General features: G+C 40.6%; 1 non-coding gene across 1 annotated transcript; it reads left to right on the top strand.

The window, feature by feature from the left end:
- The first annotated feature begins 10,346 nt into the window (after positions 1 to 10,346).
- Positions 10,347 to 10,465, top strand: LOC145398556 (5S ribosomal RNA). Its single transcript, XR_013897144.1, has one exon. It is a non-coding gene; the product is annotated as a 5S ribosomal RNA (ribosomal RNA).
- Positions 10,466 to 10,693: the final 228 nt, after the last annotated feature.

Raw genomic sequence — 10,693 nt, forward strand, 5'->3', positions numbered from 1 at the left:
ATGGGGTGGAGAGGTATATGAGAGAGGGGGGTGTGAGTTGGGAGCAGGGCAGTGAAATGGCGGGGGACAGGGCGACTTGGAGGCGATTTGTTTGTGGCCACCCCAAACGGGATTGAGGCGTCTGGCAATAGATAGATAGATAGAGTACTAATTAAAAAGGGGTAACTGTGCAGTGCATGATCATTGTGAGGAGGTAATTATGAAGGAAACTCAAATTAGGGTCTTACATCACTTATTAACACTAGAATGGTACAGTATAAAAATGAGAAAATATATACTGAGCACTAAGTACAACATCCACTTATCCTTAAGCTAGCACCATGAGTCATCCACTTATCACAGCACCATGAGTCATTCACTAATCCCTCCTTGCTTGGACCCGGTTCCCTAGGCTATCCATGGCCTAGAAACCGTCCCTGACGATTCTGGGGGTCCAAATTACGGTAAATCTGCTCCAACACACGAACCCTCGAACCCGTTCATAAACGGGTTCCTGTCTTTGTTCCCTTATAAAACTCGGGGCCTGATCTGCGACACAAAGATCCCTCTAACATTCCAAGAAACCGTCACGGCCCAAGCAGTCAGTCTATACCACTCCCAAGATAAAGAGCCGCCCAAGGCCATCCCAGCCCCAAAACAACCAAAGCCATGGTTCTTTCATACTCCATAATAGGTTTATGTATTAGAAAAATTACAGATTCCTTAGTAACTCTTGGCAATTCGTCAGATCACATTTCATCACAAACGGTGGGAAAATCTTCTTTGTTATTAAGATAAAAAAGGTAAACAATCCAATTTTCCTTCTTGTTAAGTGAGGCAACTAAAATATTCTCTCTTTTCGCATACGGTAGTAGATTACAATGAGCACTTTGGACTTATTTCCTAAAGACATCAATTAGGAACCAGCAACTAGGGAAAACAGTTACACTATGTTTTCTCAGAGGGATTTCGGTCATAATACCAGTAAAACCCTTTGGGTCACTACACACAAACATAGGAAACGTGCTTTATAGTTACGACTTACATATACCTACATCAGTTATCTACATTGAGTCAATCACTGATTACTTGCACCGGCAATAACGTTTATATATATATATATATATATATATATATATATATATATATATATATATATATATATATATATATATATATATATATATATATATATATATTGTTTCATTTTATAGCATTCATACATAAAATAAGTGTTCCCTGCGTACAACTAGGCAAAGTGATAAATAAAATATACTCTCACACTAACCCAGTATGTGATTAAAAGAGCTGTAAGAAACAGTTATTAATTAAATCTATCTAGTGGGATAGACAAATGAAATTACAAGGAAAATCTGGAAGATAGAGATAGAGAGAGAGAGAGAGAAATGGGGTGGCATGTATCATTCAATAAAAAATGTGCAACATAACTAAGCCTGTTCATACTGTGTAATAATACTACAGCAAGTGTTATATATGACTGATTCATAATACGGCTCATTTTTGTTCCTTCCTATTGTGTTACTATTGTGTAACTATATGCATGTGCACATAGTTATGGCACAACTTACAATGTACAGTGTAATTGTACACTATTACCACAGTTTTTTTTTTTTTTTTTTGCTCGACTCTGGGCATAGGCTTCACAGCCTGCTCCCAAGGCCCAGTAGTTCTCCTACATATCGTACACCTCTACATGTCACCACTTCGGCGCTAACACCCACCATCAATACTGAATACATGCTAGGACTGTCTCATACAGGACTGGTGTATTGGTATTAGCAGGGGTATTTTTACGACATGTCGGCAGGTCTTCTAGTAGATTGGTAAAGTCTGCCTTACATGAAATTCAAATTCTTAAACTGTTCCCTGCCCCAGCGGGGATTTGAACCTGAGTCCGGTAGGAGTGCAGATCACCTCTGTACCAACTGAGCCACCACCTTCCCACTACAAATACCTACACAATTACTGCATTTTTTTTTTTATTATGCTAGGAAGAAGAAACCAAAGGCCACGAGCCTGCATTGACCGTTCCTTCTCAAAAGAAAATCAAAATACAAGAGAAAGCAAAATACAAGATCCGATCATTTCGAGATGAGGGGGGGGGCGGTTTGAAACTGCCCCCCGGGCCCCCAATTGAGGGGGGCCCAAAAAAGCCTTAAAAATTTATAAACTTCTTTATTAATATTTAAAAACATATATATTTATCATCACGACAATCCCGGCTGAGATATTAGATAAGTTTTGAGAATTAGGTGGGCTAGGTTCTTTGCGGGGTCCCCCTCCTGGAGGGGGACCCCGCAAAGAACTTAGCCCCCCGGGCCCCCAATCTCCAGGTACGCCCCTGCACACTGTGTCTGAAAGACTGAAAATCATAGCTAGTCGGAAATACAGACACAGGGAGACAGTTCCAGAGCTGACCTGTTGCTTAAATGAAGGACTGGGAGTAACAGTTAACTCTTGCATTAGAGAGTTGGACAGAAAAGGGATGAGAGTTAGCTCCTAGATGGGTGCAACACATCAGTTGTAGAATTGGAGGAATGCAAGCAGACAGTTCAGAGGAGCAGTGACCATTGAAGTAGTGATAGAAAAGAGATGAAGATGCAACAGTGCGGCGAAGAGACAGAGGTTGAAGGGAGCCAGTAAGAGGAGGAGAGTTAATGAGACGAAAAGCCTTTGACTCCACCCTATTGAGAAGAGCTGTATGTGGGGACCCTTCCCACACATGAGAGTTATACTCCACACAGGGGTGGATAAAACCCGTGTATAAAGTCAACAATTGTGCAGGGGTAACGAAGGAACGGATTCGGCTTAGCACACCCAATCTCTTAGAAGCAGATTATACAAGAGATGTAATATGATCTTTCCAAGACAGGTCCTGAGTGAATGAAACCCCAAGCATGTCCAAGGATGATGCAGGATTAAACTGAATATTAAACATTAGTGAGTACACCTGTGGAAGATTCTGTTGGGTTGATAGGTGTAAAAATTGAGTCTTTCGTATATTAAAAACAACCAGATTATTTTTACCCCAGTCAGAGATGCGAGCCAAGTCAGACATTAGGTGTGCCATAGGCTCATCCCTTTTCTGTTGAAGTAACTGCTGAGATGGACGTTGCGGGAACCGAATGGAAAGGTGAAGGGTGGAATCATCAGCATACGAGTGGATAGGGTTAGATGTACAGCTTAGAAGATCATTGATGAATAAAAGGAAGAGAGTTGGTGATAGGACAGAGCCCTGAGGAACACCACTGTTGATAGATCTAAAAGAACGATGGCCGTTTACAACAGCAGCTATAGAACGACCAAAAAGGAAGTTATAGATGAAGGCACAGATAGAAGGATAGAAACCGTAAGAGGGCAGTCTGGAAATTCAAGATTTATACCAGACTCGATCAAAAGCCCTTGAGATGTCAAGAGCGATGGCAAAGCTTTCGCCAAAATCCCGAAAGAAGGATGACCAGGAGTCTGAAAGGTAGGTGAGAAGATCGCCAGTGGAGCGTCCCTGACGGAACCCATACTGACGATCAGAAAGAAGGTTGTGATAGCAAAAATGCTTTAAAATTTTTCTATTGAGAATAGACTCGAAAACTTTTGAGACACAGGATATTAAAGCAATTAGACGATAGTCAGAGGGTTGGGAATGGTCACCCTTCTTTTGGACTGGCTGAATGAGAGCAAACTTCCAGCAAGAAGGAGAGGTACAAGTTGATAGACAAAGGCGAAAGAGTTTGCCTAGGCAGGATGTAAGCACAGAAGTACAGTTCTTGAGGACAACAGGAGGGACTCCATCAGGCCCATATGCCTTGTTAGTACTGAGGCCAGTAATAGCAGAAAATACATCAGCTGAAGAAATTTTAATGTCAGCCATGAGGGAGTCAGAGGGGGGAAGTGATGGAGGAACAGAATCGGAATCATTTAAGGTTATATTGGAGGAGAAAGTCTGAGTGAAGAGATCTGCTATATCAGTAGAAGATATAGCTACAGAACCATCAGAGTAGAAAACAGAAGGGAAGGGTAATGAGGTAAAGTTGTTAGAAAGGTTTTTGGCAAGGTGCCAGAAGAAGCGGGAAGAATTCGAGTTAGAGAGTTGAGAGAATTTAGTATGGATGATATTATTTTTAGGAGAGCGAAGAACAGACTTAGCATGATTCCGGGCAGAAACGTAAAAAAGATGTGGTTCAGGGGTGAGTTGGCTCCGGTACCATTTGTAGGCCCTCTCCTTGTTGTAGACAGCATTAGAATAAGCATGGTTAAACCAAGGCTTTCTTGCATTGGTCAGAGGATATGAGAAAGGAATGTACTCGAATGCTTCCATGCCCAAGACAATAACCTCCGTTATATGCAAGGCACACTCAGATTGCTCCTGGCCATGGAAGCAATAATCATTGCAGGGAAAATCAAAGAAGTACTGCCTGAGGGCCTCCCAATCCACAGCTCCAAAGTGCCACAGACGACGTTTCTTTGGAGGGTCTGCACGCTGTACCAGAGCGAAAGGACAGATTAAGGTAATGAGGTTGTGATCGGAGGAGCCCAATGGGAGAGAAAAGATTAACAGTATAAGCCAATGGATTAGTTGTAAGGAAGAGGTCAGGTATGTTGCAGCTCTCTCCAAGGCAGTCAGGGATACAGGTTGGGTGCTGTACAAGCTGCTCTAAGTCATTAAGGAGAGAAAAGATGTAGACTTGTTCACCAGGTGGAACAGTGAAATGAGAGGAAAGCAAAGGTGGTGGTGAACATTGAAGTCTCCTAGCATGGAGATTTCACAGAAAGGAGAAATGGATAGAATATGTTCCTTTGTAGAAGTAAGGTAGTCGAAGAATTTTTGATAATCAGTAGAATTAAGGGATAAGTAAACAGCGCAGATATATTTAGTCAGAGAATGACAGGAAAGCCGAAGCCAGAGTGCAGAGAATTCAGAAGAATCGAGTTCAGGAACACAAGAGCAAGATAAGTCGTTGTGTATATATACACAGCAGCCACCTTTGGCTTTGAAATGAGTATAGAGAAAGTAGGAGGATACAGAAAAGGTTCTGCTGTCAGTTTCCACAGACAGCTAAGTCTCAGTTAGGAAAAGATGATGTTTAGAGAAGGAGAGGTGGTGCTCATCAGAGCGAAAGTTAGAGGAAAAGCCGCGAATGTTGCAGAAATGAAGAAGAGAGTCAGACAGTGGTTCCAGGCGCCTCGAGTCGTCACCGGGAGAGAGGCGGAAGGTGGGGGCATTTATGGTTCCCCCCCCCCCGGGACTCCGAGGCCACGTGTTGCACTGCCATGAATTTTGAATTTTGGAAAAGGAAATATAGTGTGTACTGTGCAAGTAGTTTGGTGTTGATAGCTAGAGAAACTTGTATTGGAGAACATGCTGGCCTACTCCCTGTGTTACTGAGACACTGAAAAAGTTCAGCAAAGGGGGATGGTCAGGAACAAGTCCCGAGGGCTGATGAAACGGGAGCTCCAGCTCTCTAAAATTAACTACAGTATTACTGCAATTAGGTAACAATTACAATATTGCTTCTATTAAGAATACAGTTATGTATTAGTTACAATATTTCAATTAAAAATATAATCATGTAACAATTACATTACTTCTATTAAAATAGTTATGTAACAGTTACAGTATTACTTCAGTTAAAAATACAATTATGTAACAGTTATAATATTACTTCAATTAAAAAAACATGTCTCTGACAATTACATTCATTTAATGTAACTACAGTGTTCCTACAATTGTTTTTTACCGCAATTATGTTTTTTCAATCATCATAAAAGTTTAGTGTAATATTAGGCATTACTATAGGCATAACACCAAATGTAATGTAATGACCTAACAATATTACCATTGCATAAATATATGGGTATTCCTGTTGTACATACACATTTGTGCCAAAGTATCACTACAATATGTCATACAATATTTTATATTCAATTTTACTACCATGTACTTAGTCCATTATACATACCGTACAATATATTACTACTATGTGTTATGTTTCTACAGTATTATTGTGTCTCTGCAATATTGTGATGAATACCATGTACTGATAGGTTAGAATGTAATTTGTCATTGCATGCAGTAACGTATATCTATCATATAGAGGTAAGAAGAAAGTCCTGCCTAAGCGAGAGGGCTAGAGAAAACGGCAGCGCACATTCTTGCTAGGATTTTCACACACAGCAAAGTGTGACGGCGGATGGGGACTTTCCATAGTCTCGGAAGGTTCCTTCCCACGTGCACCCACGCGTGACACAACCAGTCAAATACAGGGAGAATGGGATAGACAGGGCAGAAGGGGTCAGGAGAGATGAGAGGCAGGAAGGAGCGCACGGGGTTGGCCAGCATAAAACCGCTCTCACCTCAGTACTGCTCTTGTGAGATACTCCCATTTGAAGAAATAAACTCATCTCACTGCTGCTGCTCTTGTGAGATCCTCCCCTCTGAAGAAATAAACTCATCTCACTGCTGCTGCTCTTGTGAGATCCTCCCCTCTGAAGAAATAAATTGCAATCAAACCCCAGACTCATGTTTATTTTTCTCCTGCCATCTGCAAGTACAAAGAACATTCTCTCCTTCATAAAATCCCTACAGTTCAACACACTTGCAATAGCTCAGCGACGACTACTTACTGTATAGTCTAACGGCTCACTTCATTGGTGTATTCTATCTATCCCTCTGGAGTTCCATGGTATCATTGCTCCTTCTGTAAATATCTACTAGTACAATATATACCTTGGTGGTAGGTGGGGGCACTCACCATCCACTCACTCGATGTATTGCTGCTTTGGGTGTCTGCCCTTTCCTCTCTTCCTTCCTCTTCTGTCTTCCTTTCCTTCATTCTTTCCCTTTCCTTCTGCCTATGGGCAACTTTACACTCCTGTCTTTCTTTCCTTCATTCATTCCTCAACCTTCTGCTTATGGGTGTCTCTACAATGAGTGACAAGCCAGATGGTTTCCTGTACATCATGATAACACCAGGACGCCATTTACCACACTGGGTGGTAACCATACAACCAAATTATGGCGCTTGGTGGTTTAGTGGGTAATTAAGGTGTTCCAGTCGGAAAGAGCCTGTGTAGGTTTATATCCAAGGGGTGGTTGGGGTTTATTGCTCACACAATACCACTCAGGGATGAGTGAGGCTGGTCACTCTTATCTTAATTGTCAGGACCAACCAGCCTAGCCCTGGGCTCTTACGTCTCCTCTGGGACAATGTAGGATTGGATGATGGATGGATGGGCAATATATTAACGCAAGCTTCTTCTATACCTTCTGTCCGAACTCTTCTTATCAATGCTTCTGTTTCAACTGAATCAAAGTAAGTGCTTTGCACACGGGTTTAATATATTCGATAGATTTCTGGATTATATGGTAAATTAAATTAATTATGTTTTGCTGTCGAATAACCACTGTGAAATGCAGCATTTTTTTTTTTTTTTGGGGGGGAGGGGGAGGGGCAAGGGGCGGGATGGCTTAGATATTGAGTAGCGCAAATTCGATTTACTGGATTATTTGTGGATTGATCATATATATCAGAGACTTCTTGGACTGCAATTCTTTACATCAGGTATTAGTACTGGAGTATAACTTGGCCTAGAATAGCATGTATTTTCCCACGATCAGATTCCTGCTGTGAAAGGTTTTACAAATAGTTTGCCAGTTTGCTTAATACAAGTCAGTTGCAATATTAATACCAGCAGTAGTGACATGATCATGACCTCTTTCTGTTCCTCATCTTTCATCTGAATTTTATTTACACCCGCGCTCGCTGAGCAGAAGATGGTGTTGTTTTCAGTGGTGTGTGTGTGTGTGTGTGTGTGTGTGTGTGAGATATCAAAGTACCGGTAACACAAATAGATTTGATCCAATTTTATTGATATTTAGGTGCAAGGTTTGAGGTGTCGCCAGTGTGTTAACCAATCGTTTCTGAGAACAATAGGTGAAGAGTCAACTATCACTGGGCTCGGTGGAAGGCTGTCCAAGCAAAATCAACAACACCTGTGTTCATTCAGTTTAGACCAAACCTGAATTAGTGGATGAGGGTACTGCAGGAATTCCTTGATTTAATTTCAAGAAAAATCAAAAGTCAAGGACACAGCAAGGATAGATTTCGAATCACGTGTGCATCATTTCTAACAAATTTAATCAAACATATTAAATTTGATTTTAAGCACTCTGGGTGAAAGGACTGTGAGTCAGCCATGAAGTCATTGTTTTTTTTTTTTTCTTTCTTTCTTTTAGGTCAAGGACCACGGTCATATGACAAGGGCAAAGATGGAACTGATGTTCAAAAAACGATTAGATAAATGCCTATCGGCCACATGAAGGTCATTATGTCACACAGTCCCTTCCCAACTGCACTGCTGGGTGAACAGGAACAATGGGAAACAAACTGCGAAGAGAGGAAGGTACAGGATCAATGTGTCTTGACTACATAAATCTTTATGACAGACATACAATTTCTGCGAAGTCCCAGCCTTCCCCATTGAATTAAAACCAAACGTCCACTTTACAGTCTATGTCCCTATTTCTATATTAACAAATTTTTTGAACCAGGCCATTCATCATTCAGTGTCACCTTTTCTGAGAGAGGTGCAAGGTAAACAAAAACTGGTTAGGGTCTGAATTACTGGCAGTTTTCTACATTTTTCTTATTGCTTCTAGACACAAGGATTGTTTTTTCCATTCCTTACATGACTTTTTTTCGTTTGCTCTTCGACAATATTATCCTCATGCGTTATGGTAAATAACAAAGTAATACTTGTTCCAGAGCCCTTGTACTATACTGTTCATTAAGCTAACTAGGCAAGAAAATCTGTCAGAATTCAGTTTTCCCAGATCATATCCATAAGCTACCACTGGTCTGTATTTTTTTCTTTCTCAACCATGGCTCAGCTGAGATTCCTGCCAGAGTTCCAGGCTTTAGTAAATTTTTTGCTCTTGACACAAAAGAACTGATATATTTTTTCCTTCAATGCCTTTGCACGCTAACTATCCACTCCGAAATCACTCGGATTCTTTTGAGATTTTTGCACTGAAGTGGATTTTTCTTTCCTTTTTTTCTTATTGCCAACAGGCCAGAGCAGAGTTTAAAAACTTTTACGCATTTATGTATGTACGTATGTATGTATGTATGTATGTATGTACAGTAACCAGCATCACGCGGTTTATATCAGCCCTTAGTTATACCAGGCATGTTCAAGCCTTGTTTTGTAGATCTTCAAATGCAATTGATCAGTAATACCGAGCGACATTCGTTTTTGTCATTGGAGTGATGATGACAAAACATTAAAAGGTTACTACAGTGGTCTAGGTGATCGAACCGATGCACACTGGAAAGCTGTCACTTCAACTAGGGCGTTGTAACCACTAGTTCATTATAAGGATCGGAATCCTTCAATGTGTCCTGCCTAATTTCAAGGGAAGTCCTGAAATTATGAGTCAGTATAAAAACTCAACACGGTATTTTCTTGATCATCACCATGGGGACTCATTTACATAAAATCAAGATTTCCTTCCTTCCCCCCCGAGAAACACATATGAACAGCAAAAAAACTGTCTTTGAAAAATAATTGTTTGTAGTGCAGTAACTTATCATTATAATATTCGCTATAGTTTGGTTGTGGAGTGCTTGTCTGCTCTAGAGATGAAGAGGAATTTTTAAACAAGAAATTTTATGCATCCTTTTACACACAAACATACTGATCATGAAAGTGTCAAACATGATTAACCCTTTGAGTGCGATATTCACATTCAGAAACTTAATTCTCACTAACCACGGCCTATTATATTTATCAAAGGGTATCCAAAGTCAGTCAAAGGGTTAATTTTCTCTGCAGAACTCTTTCACCTGCGGTGATCGAATTTAGGTATATGGTCTCACAGACGACATATGATTTTATTTAGCACACACAATAAAGTGCCCCAGTCACAATGTTACCCAGTTTCTTGATATATTTGAGCTTATGGTGAGCACTTGATAGAACTTTCCATTTAACTTCGTTTCTATTTATAAATGTTTTCTCTATTTTCTCTTGGTTTTCGACACGAATATCTTACCAGTTAGCCTGGCTAACCCAGGTAACCGATCCAAACCTTGGCCAAAATATATCTAGAGTGAGTTATAATTTGCTCTGGCTAATTCATTAATATATGATTTTTATCTCGAAAATCATATATTAATGAAAGTCACATATATGCCCAAGTTGTGTCACAGAATGCTTTTCTTAGGGTATGCCTCGATTATATTATGCCACCGTTATTTCTTATTTCATATTCGTGGTATTATCATAATATGAGCTAATTAAGTTATGCAATGCCTCGGTTTCGTCATATTCTGGTCCACATTTATCATGCCAACGACCATACCACGTTGAGTACATCTCTTCCCGTCCGATCAGCGAAGTTAAGCAACGTTGGGTCTGGTTAGTACTTGGATGGGTGACCGCCTGGGAACACCAGATGCTGTTGGCATCCCTACGGTCAAGTGGGGTTGGTGCAGGATTAGTGCCCCTCCCTGTAAAACAATTAACTCTAAGCCATTGGCCACCCCGTCTGGGATACGTGGCGTCTGGCAATGAATAAATGAAAAATTTATCATGTGCCCTGATTGTCATATAATCCAGGTGAGTCACTATGCCCCTATAATCCAATATTATGTCCCAGTCTTTTCGTACTGTGCGTCAGTTTTGTCATACTATG

Source organism: Coenobita brevimanus, chromosome 45 (genome assembly GCF_032717465.1).
Source record: "Coenobita brevimanus isolate Jiangsu-jjx chromosome 45, ASM3271746v2, whole genome shotgun sequence".
Taxonomy (NCBI): domain Eukaryota; kingdom Metazoa; phylum Arthropoda; class Malacostraca; order Decapoda; family Coenobitidae; genus Coenobita; species Coenobita brevimanus.